Genomic DNA, 14,880 nt, shown 5'->3' with positions numbered 1-14,880 from the left:
TGCAGCACTGCTTTACTACTTGTGAAGCTTCCTCCTTGAAGATAGGGACCAGAGGCTTGCACCTGAGCTCTTGTGCCTGGTATACTGGGTGTGCCACCACAAACACAGGCATTTAAAAGGTTTCTCGGGAATCAGGTGGTAGCACAGCAGGTTAAGTGCATGTGGCACAAAGCGCAGAGACCAGCATAAGGATCCCGGTTCGAGCCCCCGGCTCCCCACCTGCAGGGGAGTCGCTTCACGGGCGGTGAAGCAGGTCTGCAGGTGTCTATCTTTCTCTCCCCCTCTCTGTCTTCCCCTCCTCTCTCCATTTCTCTCTGTCCTATCCAACAATGCCGACAACATTAAACAAACAAGGAAAAAAACACCAACAACAGCAACAAAAGGTAAAATAAATAAATAAATAAATAAATAAATAAATAAATGGTTTCTCCTTCACAAGGGAAAATTTTAGGGGCCAGGCAGTGGCACACCTGGTTAGGAGCACACACTACAGTGTGCAAGGATCCAGGTTGGAGCCCCCGGTCCCCACCTGCAGGAGTGAAAGCTTCACGAGTGGTGAAGCAGGGCTGCAGGTGTCTCTCTTCCTCTCTTCCTCTCTGCCACTCCCCCCTCTCAATTTCTGGCTGTCTCTATCCAATAAATAAATATAGATAATAAAAAATTTTAAATAAAAGGGAAAACTTTAAAAAAAATAATAATAGTTGTCTGGGAGGTGGCACAGTGATAAAGCTTTGGACTCTGAAGCATGAGGTCCCAAGTTCAGTCCCTGGCAGCACATGTGCCAGAGTGATGTCTGGTTCTTTCTCTCTCCTGTCTTTCTCATTCATAAATAAATAAATAAAATAATAATAGTAATAATAATAATAATAATAATAAATGTGATGGGGAGGGAGTCGGGCTGTAGCGCAGTGGGTTAAGCACACATGGCGCAAAGTGCAAGGGCCACTGTAAGGCCCCCAGCTCCCCACCTGCAGGGGAGTCGCTTCACAGGCAGTGAAGCAGGTCTGCAGGTGTCTATCTTTCTCTCCCTCTCTCTGTCTTCCCCTCCTCTCTCCATTTCTCTCTGTCCTATCCAACAACAACAACATCAATAACAGCAACAATAAATACAACAACAATGAAAAACAACAAGGGCAACAAAATGGAAAATAAATAAGTAAATATATTAAAAATATTTTTTAAAAAAGTGATGGGGAGGGACAACGCACTGCTCGCACACACACCCCTGCAAGGGAGGGTGGGAGTAACTCAGTAGCACAGCACAAGGAGAAAACCAAGAGCTGTTAGTCTCTGTCATGTAGCATCTAACGCTCCAGTGGTTGTCCTAGGCTTACTGGATGCATCTTAGGAGAGGCAGTTTTGGAGTTGCACTCACTCCATCCAGTAACACATGGAAATGTTATTTGTAGGGTGGGACCAGGCTTTGCATCTGATATATATATATCAGATGGTACAGCACAGGACTCAGATGTCTGAGGCTCCCAATCCCATCTCCAGCATTTCATGTACCAGATTGGCATTCAAGTCGCTCTCTCCCTCCCCCCCTACCTCTCTCTCCTCTCCATCTTATGTGAAACTATCTCATATCAAATATTTTTTTAACTATAAATTCAGGGGCTGGGTGGTGGCACACCATGTAGAGCGCACATGTTACAATGCAGAAGGACCCAGGTTCAAATCCCCACTCCCGGGAGTCGGGCAGTAGCACAGCAGGTTAAGCGCAAGTGGCACAAAGCACAAGGACCAGCATAAGGATCCTGGTTCGAGTCCCCGGCTCCCTACCTGCAGGGGAGTCCCTTCACAAGCGGTGAAGCAAGTCTGCAGGTGTCTATCTTTCTCTCCCCCTCTGTCTTCCCTTCCTCTCTCCATTTCTCTCTGTCCTATCCAACAACAACGACATCAATAACTACAACAATGAAACAACAAATCCCCACTCCCTACCTATAGGGAGGAAGCTTCATGAATGGTAAAACAGTGCTGCAGCTGTCTCTCTTTCTCTTTTCTTCTCTTACCTTCCCCTCCCTCTCAATATCTGTCTATATCCAAAAATAAATAAAATATTAAAAAATAAATTCAAACTTGTATATAGTAAACAGATTGTAAAGTCTGTAATGATAGAAATTAACAAATGTAAAACTTATTTCCCAGGGTTCTGATAAAGTGGGTAAAGCATTGGCCTTATAAACATGAGATTCTGAATTTATCCCAGGAAGTATATGTGCCAGAGTGGTGCTATGGTTTTCTTTTTCTCTTTCCTATCTCTCTATTAAAGAACTAAAATATTATGGGAGTTGAGCCGTACGTAGCACAGCAGCTTAAGTGCAGGTGGCAGCAAGTGCAAGGACCAGTATGAGCCCCCGGCTCCCCACCTGCAGGGGAGTTGCTTCACAGGTGGTGAAGCATGTCTGCAGATGTCTATCTTTCTCTCTCCCTCTTTGTCTTCCCCTCTTCTCTCCATTTCTCTCTGTCCTATCCAACAACAACAACAACAATAATAATAACAACAACAATTAAAAAAAGAAATAAAAGATTACAAAAACAACAACAACAACAACAACAACAACCTTTCTTCAGTAGTTTGGGAGATAGCACAGTGGATAAAGCATTGGACTCTCAAGCATGAAGCCCTAGGTTCAATCCCCAACATATACCAGAGTGATGCTCTGGTTCTCTTTCTCTGCTCCTTATCTCTCTCATTTGTAAATAGAATCTTAAAAAAAAATTCCTGATAATAGCAAAAAGAAGACAGACAGGGAGAGAGGGACAGCATAATGGTTATGCAAAAGACTTTCATCCCTGAGGCTCCTGCATCCCAGGTTCAATCCCCCATACCATCATGAGGCAGAGATGAGCTGTGTTCTGGTGAAAAGAAGAGTACACCAAGATCCCATCTCCCACCTGAGAGAATGGCCTCCATCAACAAGCTAGGACATGACAGGTGTAGGACAGGCTGTGGAGAGAAGGAACTCTGCTCCACTGCTGGTGGGAATGCTGGTGGAGAGTCCTTAAACAAATAATAATGGAATCACCTTATGACCCAGCAATACCACTCTTGGACATTTATCCAGTGGACACTCTAAAATAAAATAAAATAAATAAATAAAAATAAAATCTTAAAAAATAATAAAATAAAAATTTAAAAAATAAATAAAATTAAAAAAACCCGGGAGGTGACACAGTAGATAAAGATTTGGATTCTTAACCATGAGGTCCCAAGTTCTATCCCTGGCAGCACATGTATCAGAGTGGTGTCTGGTTCTTTCACTCTCTCCTCCTATCTTTCTAATAAATAAATAAATTCTTAAAAAAAATAAACCAAGAAAACCAATGCTTTACAAACTATTTCCCCTCCACCTCACTTGTCAAGTGATCGGGCCTTTTGCAGCACTTGCAAGCTTGTTTCACAGTCACATCTCTGCTCTAGGGGCTGAACACTGGGTATAGGAGGAGAGAGAAGCTATCTGAAAGACTCTTGGATTTGTGTCACTCCAGGGGCTGTGACGAGGATGCTCCTTCTCAGCTCAAGATATAGGCTCTGCTTGCGAGTGGGGCAGGAGGAGCATTCTGGATGCAAGGGCTCTCCCACATTGTAATCCCACCTGCCCAGGATCTAGTCTCAGCAGCAGGTAGCTAGCTAGGTGTGTTAAAAATCAAAACTCTACACTACCTTCACTCATTCCAAAGCTAACTTTATCAAAGCAAGGACTGCAAAAGCTGAATAAGGGCAAGAGACTCGCAGCTCTCTACAAAACTGAGACCTCCAACTCTTCATCTGCACTATTACAGCCTTTAGGTTCATGTTTAGTCAACAACTTGTTTGGCTTTGTATGTTAACACTCTTTTCAGCCAACAGGTTCCAGTTGCTACCATGATGCCAGCCAGACTTCCCTGGGCAGATGACTCCACCAATGTGTCCTGGAGCTCTGCTTCCCCAGAACCCCGCCCCACTAGGGAAAGAGAGAGGCAGACTGGGAGTTGGATCGACCAGTCAACACCCATGTTCAGCGGGGAAGCAATTACAGAAGCCAGACCTTCCACCTTCTGCACCCCATATAACCCTGGGTCCATACTCCCAGAGGGATAAAGAATAGGAAAGCTATCAGGGGAGGGGATGGGATATGGAGTTCTGGTGGTGGGAATTGTGTGGAGTTGTACCTCTCTTTTCCTATGGTTTTGTCAGTGTTTCCTTTTTATAAATATATATATAAAAAAAGGCAAAACTCACCATTTTAGAGTGATCTAGTCGTCCCTTATCCTTTCCCCTTCCCCTTCTCTGTCTCCTTCCTCTCTCTTCTACTCTTTCTCCTTCCAAAGCACTGCTCAACTCCAGTTTATTGAACTTGGGATTTTTGGAGCCTCAGGCATGAAAGTCTTTTTGTATAACCACTGTGCTATCTCCATAACCATACTGACCTAATTTTTTTTTATTCCCTCTCCCTCCACCCCATAATTTTTTTTAAAAAGAGAATCTATGAATCTGGAAAAATTCCATTTAGCAAGTAGCAAGGGTTTTTATAGACAAACAGAGGGTAGGATAAGGTTATTAGAGAGAGAAAAGTTTATTATAGATAAAGCCACTTTCCCTTGAGCTGGGAGAGGCTGAAATTCCTTTTTTTTTTTTTTTTAATTTTTTTATCTTTATTGGATAGAGACAACCAGAAATTGAGAGGGAGGTGGAGACAGAGACAGAGAAGCACCTGCAGCACTGCTTCACCACTCACAAAGCTTTCCCCCTGCAGGTGGGGATGGGGGGGGTTTGAACCCGGGTTCTTGCGCGTTGTAACAGGTGCGCTCAACCAGGTGCGCCACCACCCAGTCCTGAGGCTGAAATTTCTATTTGGTTTGGTAACCAAAGTCTGGGTAGAGCCCTATATGAAAAAAAGACTCCATTCTGAAAATGTTTTATGAAATAGTGGCAGGGCTGGAACTACTACATCCTGCCCCTCCCACTGTGGCTGGAGAGAGTAAGTCCTGTGTTCTTGGTTTTAGCAGAGTCTGTGTGTGTGCTGGGTGTTTTGCAGAAGTGGGTGTATGTTAAGAGAAAGAGGTCTTGGTTCAGGAATGTGTGTGGTTTACAGAAGTGGGTGACAGAGGAAGAGGTCTTGGTTCAGGTTCCAACACCACAGAATCTCACCTTACTTAAGAGTCACTTCAATAGACATTTCTTCATTTGCTGTTTTCTCTTAGGACAGTTTCTGAGGTTTTCTTTCTTTTTCTTTTTTTAAAAAAGTATTTCAATCTGCTTTCTTTTATTTTTATTTATTTACTTATATTTTTCCTCCAGGGTTATCACTGGGGCTTGGTGCCTGCACTATGAATCCACTGCTCCTGGAGGCCATTTTTTTCCTTTTTTTTTTTTTTTTTAATTATTGTTGTTGTAGTTATTGTTGTTGTTATTGATGTTGTCGCTGTTGGATAGGACAGAGAGAAATGGAGAGAGGAGGAGAAGACAAAGAGGGGGAGAGAAAGACACCTGCAGACCTGCTTCATCGCTTGTGAAGCGACTCCCCTGCAGGTGGGGAGCTGGCGCGGGAGCTGGGATCCTTAAGCCGGTCCTTGAGCTTGGAGCCATGTGCGCTTAACCCGCTGAGTACTGCCCGGCCCCCTTCTGAGGTTTTCAATGATTTTTTTAAAAAGGAATTTCCCCTTTTTCCCTTCCTGGGAACGGCATGGACAGGCGTTCACAATGGCCCAGCCTTGCATGTGTCATCATGTCGGTTGTCAGTTGGGTTTTCATCCTTGCAGCTTTCCTGCAAGTTTACATTTATCTCAAGAAAAAAAATACCAATAAAATAAAAAAGAAAGAGGGAGTCAGGCGGTAGCACAGCAGGTTAAGTGTAGGTGGCACAAAGCGCAAGGACCAGCGTAAGGGTCCCGATTGGAGCCCCGGCTACCCACTTGCAGGGGAGTCGCTTTGCAAGCAGTGAAGCAGATCTGCAGGTGTCTATCTTTCTCTCCCCCTTTCAGTCTTCTCCTCCTCTCTCCATTTCTCTCTGTCTTATCCAACAATGACATCAGCAGCAACAACAATAATAACTACAACAATAAAAAACAACAACATGGGCAACAAAAGGGAATAAATAAACCAATATTAAAAAAAGAAAGAAAGAAAGTTGGGGGGCAGGCGGTTGCACATCTGGTTAAGCACTCACATTACAGTGTGCAAGGACCCAGGTTCAACTCCTCAGTCCCCACCTGCAGGGAGAAAGCTTCACTAGTGCTGAAGCAGGGCTGCAGGTAGCTCTAAGTCTCTTTTCCTCTATCTTCCCCTCCCCTCTCAATTTCTGTCTTGCCGGGCTAGCTTGGCGGGTGGGAGACAGACGAACAGGGACTCATGGCTGAGCTGGGAAACAGAATCTCTTTATTCATGTGGAACACAGCCCTAATCACAATCCTGTCCTTATATATACTGGCCAAGTAGGGTGGAAACAGGATGTGATTTAGAGCGGGTAGAACAAAAAGACAGTGGTGGAAATCGGGGTGACTATGAGGGGGCGGAGCAAAAAGACATCTTGAACCAGTGGGGATTAAACCAATGCCCTGCAGGCAGGGTGGTGCTTAGTTAACAGTGGTTATGTAAATAGAATACAGTGTTAAGCAGGGGGGGTTAAACCAATGAAACAGAAGGGGCCTTAGAAGCATACCAACACTGTCTCCCTCTAATAGTAATAAAAAACAAAGTAAAATATAAAAAATTACTAGGGCTGGGGAGATGGCATAATAGCTACACAAAAAGACTTTCATGCCTGAAGCTCTGATACCCCAGGTTCATTCCCCAGCACCACCATAAGCTAGAGCTGAGCAGTGCTCTGGTCTCTCTATTTCCCGCTCTGTATATATTTTATTAAAATTGCTAAGATTAATTTTTTGTCTTATACTTGATATTACAGAGAAATTTGAGGGAAGGGGAGATGGACAAGCGAAGAGGGAGAGGGGGATGAGGATGAGGGTGAGAGGGAGAGGGAGAGGGAGAGAGAGAGAATGAGTCAGAGACCTGTAACACTGATCCACCCCACCACTGGTGAGACTGGTAGGGAATGGGTGGCTTGAACTCTGGGCTTTGTGTGTGGTAATGTGCACCCTTAACTAAGTGCTCCACCACCCGGTAAGTAATTACTAGTTTTTTAAACCAGGGAACCACTCAGCTCTGGTTTATGGTGGTGGGATTGAACCTGAGACCTTGGAGCCCCAGGCACGAGTCTTTTTGTATAACCATTATGCTACCTACCCCCCACCCACCCAACATTTTATTTCTTTTAATGAAATACAGAAGGAAAGATACAGAGAGAAAGAGACCAGAGTTCAGGCTTTGGGAAATGCCGGGGTTTAAACCCGGACAGGGGTGGGGGCGCCTCAGGGCAGAGGTCTGAAGGTCAGTGGCTGAGCTCTGCTGGGGCCACACCGGTCTTGAAGCTCAACCCCCTGCAGCAGCTGTCAACAGGAAGTTCAGGGCTGTGGCGCAGCGACCCGGGACACCCAGGACACCCGGGACACCCAGGACACCCGGGACACCCAGGACACCCGGGACACCCGGACACCCTGGACACTCAGGGGCGCTGCGCTCTGGGGCTGCGCAGGGAGCTCCGCGGGTCCGGGCGCCGAGCTGGGCGCCCCGTGTGCGGGGGAGGCTGAGCCGAGTCAGCACAGCTTTCTGTTTCTGTTCGTCTCCATCTTGGCTGGAGCCGCCCGGGGGCCGGAGGTAAGAGCCCGCGCCTGCCCGGACCCCGCCGATAGGGCTTCCTGGGAACCCGCGGGGAGCGGGGTGGGGACACTGGGTGCCCGGCAGGTGCGGGGCAGGGGGAGCCTGCAGGCGGGTGACTCATCTGCAGATGTCCTCTGGGCTCTGCATCTCCCTGCCTGGCCTGGTGCGTCACCCCCGTACCCCACCCTCTGCTCAAGTGGGCTCTCACCTCATTAGCTTCTCCTAACTCTGCTCCACCCTGCACTGGGCCTCTCTGAGGCTCCCGGGGTTCCAGCTAGGGTCAGTGCACCTCAGACAAGTCTCCTGCAAACTTGGCTCAAAGACTCCTCTCCGACCCTCCCAGCTCCCCCCAGTCACCAGAATTATCACTGGGGCTTGGTGCCTGCACCACGAATCCACCGTTCTAGGTGTTTACTACTACTACTACTACTGCTACTGCCACCACCACTATTGTTACTATTTTATTTGCTAGGACAAAGATAAGGGGGGACATTGATAAGACATTGATAAGGGAGGGGGAGCTAGAGAAGGAGAAAGAGAGACACCTACAGACCTGCTTCCCCGTTGGTAGAGCTTCTTGACAACCCCATCCACCAACACAGAATGGGAAAGGGAGTTTTAGCCCAAAGATCTTCTCTTTCAGTTGTTAGTGTTGCTCACTGTCTGGGGCAAATTGTTGGGAAACTCTGCTGGATTTCTTTGAGAAAAGTGTTCATAAAGAGAATCCTTCCTGCTCTCTGTGTTTACTTAAGGCCCTTACTCTGTGGGAGCAACCTGACAGAATGTGCACCCTCTCCAAGGCCTGTGGAATCAGCCACTTAAGTAAGTCAGGCTGACTCCTCCAAGTAGGAAAATATCTATCTGCGCAAGCTGCAAAGCAAGCTGGCTCTTGGCTAAGTCAGACTGGTTAATGAGGTTTTTGTGAAGCCTCAACTTGTTCCCGTCTCACCCGCACCCCTTTTAAAAAAATTAGTTATTATTATTTTTTTATTCCTACCCTTCAAAAGAACTGGGAAATGGAAACCGATTTCGTGTTTGTTCTTGTTTGTCAGTTGCCTGGGCTTACCCTTTTAAATATTAACAGTGAACCATAGTAGAACAAAGGCCAGTGAGATTCTCAGAGAACGGGAAGTGAATTCAAAAAGTGGAAGATCTAGTTTCCTTTGTTGATTTTTGAAGTTCATTTACCAGCCAGCAGTGGCGGGAGTCCATAGTGTGTGTGGACTGAGCACTTCAGACTAATCCTTGATCATCTAGAACCCAGTCAGTTCTGACAGGCTCCATCTGCTATAAGAGATTTCAGAAAAGAGGAACCAAATTTTGGGTGGTTTTTTTTTTTTTTTTTCCTGTAATGATTATGTTTAGTACTCCTACAAAAAGTGTTCTTTAGGAGGAATAATAACTTGGCTAAATTTCAAAATAAAGAACAAAAGACAAATGAGTCATTTGAAGGGAATTTTGAATGTTTGCCATATGGGAGTGTTCTTTGTTTTTTCTCTTTTCTGTTGAGAGAGAGAGAAAGAGAGAGAGAGAGAGAGAGAGATCACCAGAGAATAGCCAGTGCTCTACCACTGAGTTAATTCTCTGGCCTTGGGAAAATTTCTTTTTTTTTCTTTTTTTTTTTTTAAGACCTTATTTATTTGTTCATGAAGAAGATAGGAGGGGAGAGCTAAAGGACTGGACAGCACTCTGGTACATGTGCTGCTGGAGATTGAATTCCAGACCTCTTGCTTGAGAGTCCAGTGCTTTATCTGCTGCATCACTTCCCAGACCACAGGAAATTTTCTTTATTATTATTTTAACCAGAGCACTGTTCAGCTTTGGTATACAGGTGGTGTAGAGGATTAAACCTGGGACTTTAGAGCCTCAGGCAAGAGAGTCTCTTTGCATAACCATTATGCTGTCACCACACTAGGAAAAATTTTTAAAAATTTCTTTATTGGGGAGTTAATGGTTTACAGTTAATAGTAAATACAATAGTTTGTACATGCATAACATTTCTCGGTTTCAATACAACCCCCACTAGGTTCTCCTCTGCCATCATGTTCCAGGAACCCAGAATTTTTTTTTTAAATTTCCTCCTTCCTTTTTTCCTTTTGTGGTGGTGGAGATGAAACCCAGAGCTCCATACACAGGAGGCATGATTTCTGCCACTGAGCTACATCTCCAGCCCAAAGGTTTTAGTTGTCATGGTATTAGTCGTTTCATGTATCATCCTGGGGAAGTGGGGCTCCTTGGGGCTGCTGGCTGGGTCTTGGATGGTCGCCTTTCATTCTAAGCGCCTCGTGGGCCAGAGTGATTTTTGCGCTTGAAGATTTGCCTAGGCGACGCCTCCTTACCAGGCTGCCCAGAGGAGTTGCCTCTGCCGTTTGATGCAAGTGAACTTTGTGTTTAAATCCAGTTCTGGTAAGGGAAGGAGTGTTTCCAGTTCTGGTTTTCTTGAGAACCCCACTTCCTGCAGTTGCTCAGCGGGGACATCCAGCTGCTGCTGGGAACGTGAGTACATGGAAACCCTGCTCACTCCTTTGCTGCTGGTCTGTGCCCCTGTGTGTGTGGGGGGGTAGGGGGGAGGCCTCTGGAGATTTCTGGGCACTGCTCCTGATCACTGACTCAGAGGACTGTTTTCTGATTGAGCCCGCCCACATCACTCCTACACTGCAAGACAAGACTACTTTCTCGCCGCTGCTGCTTATTTTTATTTTTAAGTTTTATTTTCATGTTTTGGTTTTAAAAATATTTCTCTTATATTTGTTAGGGCAGAGAGAAAGAAATTGAGAGAGGAGAGGTAAACAAAGAAGCAGACAAGAAGAAAGACTCCTGCAGCCCTGCTTCAGTATCTGTGAAGCTGTACCCTGCAGGTGAGGACTGGGGACTTGAACCCAGTTCCTTGCCCATGGTAATATGTGCGCTCAACCAAGTGTGCCACCATGCATTATTATTATTATTATTCCTCTTCATCATAGGAATGGATTTCATTTAGTGATCTCTTCCCTGTAGGAGCCCACAGGCTAATGAACCCCACGTTTGTGGACTGAAATGCCCCTTTCTTTCCATTCAATGCAGTCATGTCAGTGTTCAGTGAGTTTTTCTGAGCCCAACTGGACTTGAAAGCTACTGCTTGTTAAGCCAAATATTTCTTTTTAAATATTTATTCCCTTTTGTTGCCCTTTTTTTTAAAAATTGTTGTTGTAATTATTGTTGTTGTTATTGATGTTGTCATTGTTGAATAGGACAGAGAGAAATGGAGAGAGGAGGGGAAGACAGAGAGGGGAAGAGAAAGATAAACACCTGCAGACCTCCTTCACCGCCTGTGAAGCGATTCCCCTGTAGGTGGGGAGCTGGGGGCTCGAACCTGGATCCTTACACCAGTACTTGCATTTTAGCGCCACGTGTGCTTAACCTGCTGCGCTACCGCCCAACTCCTGCCAAATATTTTCTAACATGTATTTTAAACTACTGGTACATAATTGTTATGTCCCAGACTGGTGTGTATTCATGCTTCAACCTGAATACGTGGTGTTCTAAATTGTACTTGAGTCTGTGTCTGCAGCATCTCAGGGCTCAGGGACCACAGAGATCTATAATTATGCATTCTGTTGGAAATATTTGAGGTAGGTGGCATTAGATTCTCAAGTGTGAGGTTCAGAGTTCAGAGTTTAGACTTCAGTGTTGCATGCACCAGAATAATGCACTGGTTTCTTTACTTAAACAAAAAGCAAGCAAATGGCATCTTATACACTATCTTTCGAATCTCACCTCCCCTATTGAGAAACAGTTGACATGTATCACTGTTTAAGCTTGAGGTCTGCAGTGGGATTGTTTGGTCTGCAAATGTTGTAACATGCTTATCACAACAGTCTTTTTAATGATGTGCATAGAAGCCAGTGATACCCTTGATCAGGTGTTGCACCATCTGATAGGGCGTTGATAGGTAAGACAGCACAAGAGACACAAGGATGTGAATGCTAGATTGAAAATTCATACTGGGGGCTGGGCAGTAGTGCACTGGGTTAAGCACACATAGTATGAAGTGCAAGGACCCGCGCAAGGGTCCCTGCTCCTCATCTGCAGGGGGGTCACTTTGTGAGCGGTGAAGCAGGACTTCAGGTGTCTATTTTTCTTTCTCCCTTTCTGTCTTCCCCACCCCTCTCAATTTCTCTCTGTCCTATCCAGCAGCAACAACAATGGAAAAAAGATGGCCACCAGAAGCAGTGGATTTGTAGTGCGGGCCTTGGAGGCAAAACAAACAAACAAACAAAAAAGTATACTATTCAAAGAGAGAAGAGAGTCACAGAACAGAGTAAGAGCCTTGCCTTAAGGTTAGGGTACCCTGGACTTATATGAGCGAAGAAGGAATAAAAGCAGGCAGTGAATGCAGGTGTCTGTCTGCTGATAACAAGAGCTTGGGTAGTTGTCACATTTGTCATATCTGGTGCTTACAGAATATGGGGGTTCATGGGGACAGCCTTGAAACATTTGTGAATGTGAACATCTGTCCTTTATCTTTTCTCTTGAGGAGAGAAGTGCTTTTCCCTGAAAGGATTATGGCTGACAGAACATGTACAAGTTAGCTTATCACTCCACCTTGGCTCATTGACCTTATTAACCATGACATTGACATATATATATAGTTTATTGGATAAAGACAGGAAGAAAGGAGAGCTAGAGGAGGGGCAGGAGGAGGAGGAGAAGGAGGAGGAAGGAAGAGAGACTCCTGTAGTCCTGCTATACTGCTCATTAAGTTTCCCCATTGCAGGTGGGAACCATGCCTTGAACTTGGGTCCTTGTGCATTTTAACATGTGCACTCTACAGCAGGTGAACTTTTGAGAAAAGAAAAGGCTTTAATGTGAGATCAATCAGCAAGGAGACTGGGGGCAGGGCAGGTTCATATTTGTCTTCCTATCCTGAGTCTGGATTTCTTTTTAGGCTTTATTTATTTTCATAGGACAGAGAGAAATTGAGGGGAAAGGGAGAGAAAGAGGGAGAGAGAGACAGAGAGACAGCACTGTTTCACTGCTTGTGAAACTTTCCCCCTGCAGGTAGGGACCCAGGGCTTGAAACTGGGTCCTTGTGCATAGTGACATGTGCACTTAACCAGGCACAGTGCCCCCTCCTGGCCTGGAGGCTGGGTCTTTAAAATATCGATTTATGGGAGCTGGGCGGTAGTACAGCGGGTTAAACGCAGGTGGCGCAAAGCCTAAGGTTCTCGGTTCGAGCTCCCGGCTCCGCACCTGCAAAGGAGTCGCTTCACAGATGGTGAAGCAGGTCTGCAGGTGTCTTTCTTTCCCACTCTCAGTCTTCCCCTCCTCTATTTCTCTCTGTCTTATCCAACAACAATAACAACAACAATAATAACAACAATGATGATAAACAACAAGTGCAACAAAAAGGGACAAAGAGAATAAATTTAAAAAATATATTGATTTATGTGGTTAGAGGACTTGGATAAAGATTATTGGTGGATATGGAATTAATCTGTACAGTGTGTACTAGCCAGATGTTTCTGTGGGACTTATTGTTTAAAAATATGCTCTGCAAAAATAAATAAATAAATAAATAAATAAAAATGTGCTCTGCATAGGCTGCTGATGAGAACATTTCCCTTGGTGTCCCAGGTCATTCTGTTTTATTTTACTATTTAGTTTAATATTTATTTATTTACTTATTTAATCTTTATTGCCACAAGGGTTATTGCAGTGGCTTGGTGCCTGCATAAGTCCACTACTCCTGATGATCATTTTTTCCTTTTTTTTTTTCCACCTTCTGTTTTTATTAGATAGGACAGATAGAAACTGAGAGGGGGAGGGAGTACGGAGAGGGAGAGAGAAAGAGAGACACCTGCGGATCTGCTTTACCACTCGTGAAATGTTCCTCCTGCTGATGGGGCTTGAATCTGGGTCCTTGTGCATTGTAATGTGTGTGCTTAACTGGGTGCACCATCTCCCAGTACCCTCCCTTTTTTAAAAAAAATTTTTAATAGATAGAGAGCTAGTAAGTGTGAAAGACCGCAGCACTTCAGTGGGTCTAGGTGCTGGGCTCAAATGTGGGTAATGTGCATGGCAAAGTGCACTGTCCCAGTGAGCTATTTTGCTGCCACCCCCTCCCCCCCCGTACCCCGGGTCACTTAAAGGCCAGATTTTGGCCTCTTGCACATGCTTGCCTCCCTGTCCACAGAATAATAACCCTTTTCTAGCCACAACAGCTGTGTTTGAAGGGAGGCAGAACAAAGGGCTGATAGTGTACCTTGTCAGGATCCTGTTTTTCTGTGGCTTGGTCTTGTTTAGCTTCTGTCATCACAGAGATAAAATAAAAGGAAATGAACTAAAAAGCATTCTTTGTGTGATACTAATTCTTAGAATCGACTCGACTTACCTCCCTGTGTGCTGTATGACGGTGTTGGCTGTAGTCATACTATCCTATACTATTTACCTATTTGCTTGACTTTATGACTGAAAAGTTGTCTTGGAGTTCTCAGTCCTCCACCCTACTCCACCCTCTCTGGTAACCAAAAATCTCATCTCTTTCTATATATATAAATATATATATAGAAAATAAATAAATAAATTTTTCCTTTTGTTGCCCTTGTTATTTTATTGTTGTTGTAGTTATTGTTGCTGTTATTGATGTCGTCATTGTTGGATAGGACAGAGAGAAATGGAGAGAGGAGGGGAAGACAGAGAGGGGGAGAGAAAGATAGAAACCTGCAGACCTGCTTCACCGCTTGTGAAGTGACTCCCCTGCAGGTGGGGAGCTGGGGGCTAGAACCGGGATCTTTACGCCAGTCCTTGCACTTTGCTCCATGTGCGCTTAACCTACTGCGCTACCGCCTGACTCCCCTCATCTCTTTCTTTTTTGGAATTAATTTTATCATTAATATTTCTTAATGAGAGAAGATATCCACAGAGAGCTACCCAGAGGCTTTGCTCAGCTCTGACTGATGGTGGTGCTGTGGATTGAACCTAGGACTTCAGAGCCTCAGGCAAGGGAGTCTTATGCAGAAATATTGTGCTGTCTCCCCAGGTTTCTCATCTCTTTCTGTTCGTTTCTTTTTAGTTCATGTAGTGCTTTGGTAGTCTCCTTTGGCTTACTTAAGTTAGCAAAATGCTCCTCAGGGCTTCCATATCACACATAATAGGCGGTTTTTCTTTTTCTTTTCTTTTCTTTTCTTTTCTTTTCT

At 44.9% G+C, this 14,880-nt stretch overlaps 1 protein-coding gene and 1 long non-coding RNA gene across 6 annotated transcripts in view; both read left to right on the top strand.

Annotated features, from left to right (window-relative positions):
- Positions 1-14,880, top strand: part of LOC132539405 (uncharacterized) — a 211,673-nt gene that overhangs the window by 61,388 nt on the left and 135,405 nt on the right. Inside the window, exon 1 of one of the 2 annotated variants that reach the window (XR_009550665.1) lies at positions 2,357-2,413. The exons of the other annotated variant lie outside the window; for it this stretch is intronic. This is a non-coding gene — a long non-coding RNA (uncharacterized LOC132539405). Of the gene's footprint in view, positions 1-2,356; positions 2,414-14,880 lie in introns of those variants that run through there. 2 annotated transcript variants of the gene reach the window in all.
- CFLAR (CASP8 and FADD like apoptosis regulator) overlaps positions 7,368-14,880 on the top strand; it is a 79,372-nt gene continuing 71,859 nt past the window's right edge. For 2 of the 4 annotated variants that reach the window (XR_009550664.1, XM_060194152.1), the window contains exon 1: positions 7,370-7,699. The gene's annotated coding sequence lies outside the window, so the exon portion shown is untranslated. Of the gene's footprint in view, positions 7,700-10,103; positions 10,199-14,880 lie in introns of all 4 variants that reach the window. The other 2 variants (XM_060194153.1, XM_060194156.1) reach the window with 2 other exon arrangements.

The sequence above is a fragment of the Erinaceus europaeus genome, chromosome 7 (assembly GCF_950295315.1).
Source record: "Erinaceus europaeus chromosome 7, mEriEur2.1, whole genome shotgun sequence".
Taxonomy (NCBI): domain Eukaryota; kingdom Metazoa; phylum Chordata; class Mammalia; order Eulipotyphla; family Erinaceidae; genus Erinaceus; species Erinaceus europaeus.
Note: the sequence above shows the minus strand (reverse complement) of the source record. Positions and strands in the feature narration are given on the sequence as shown.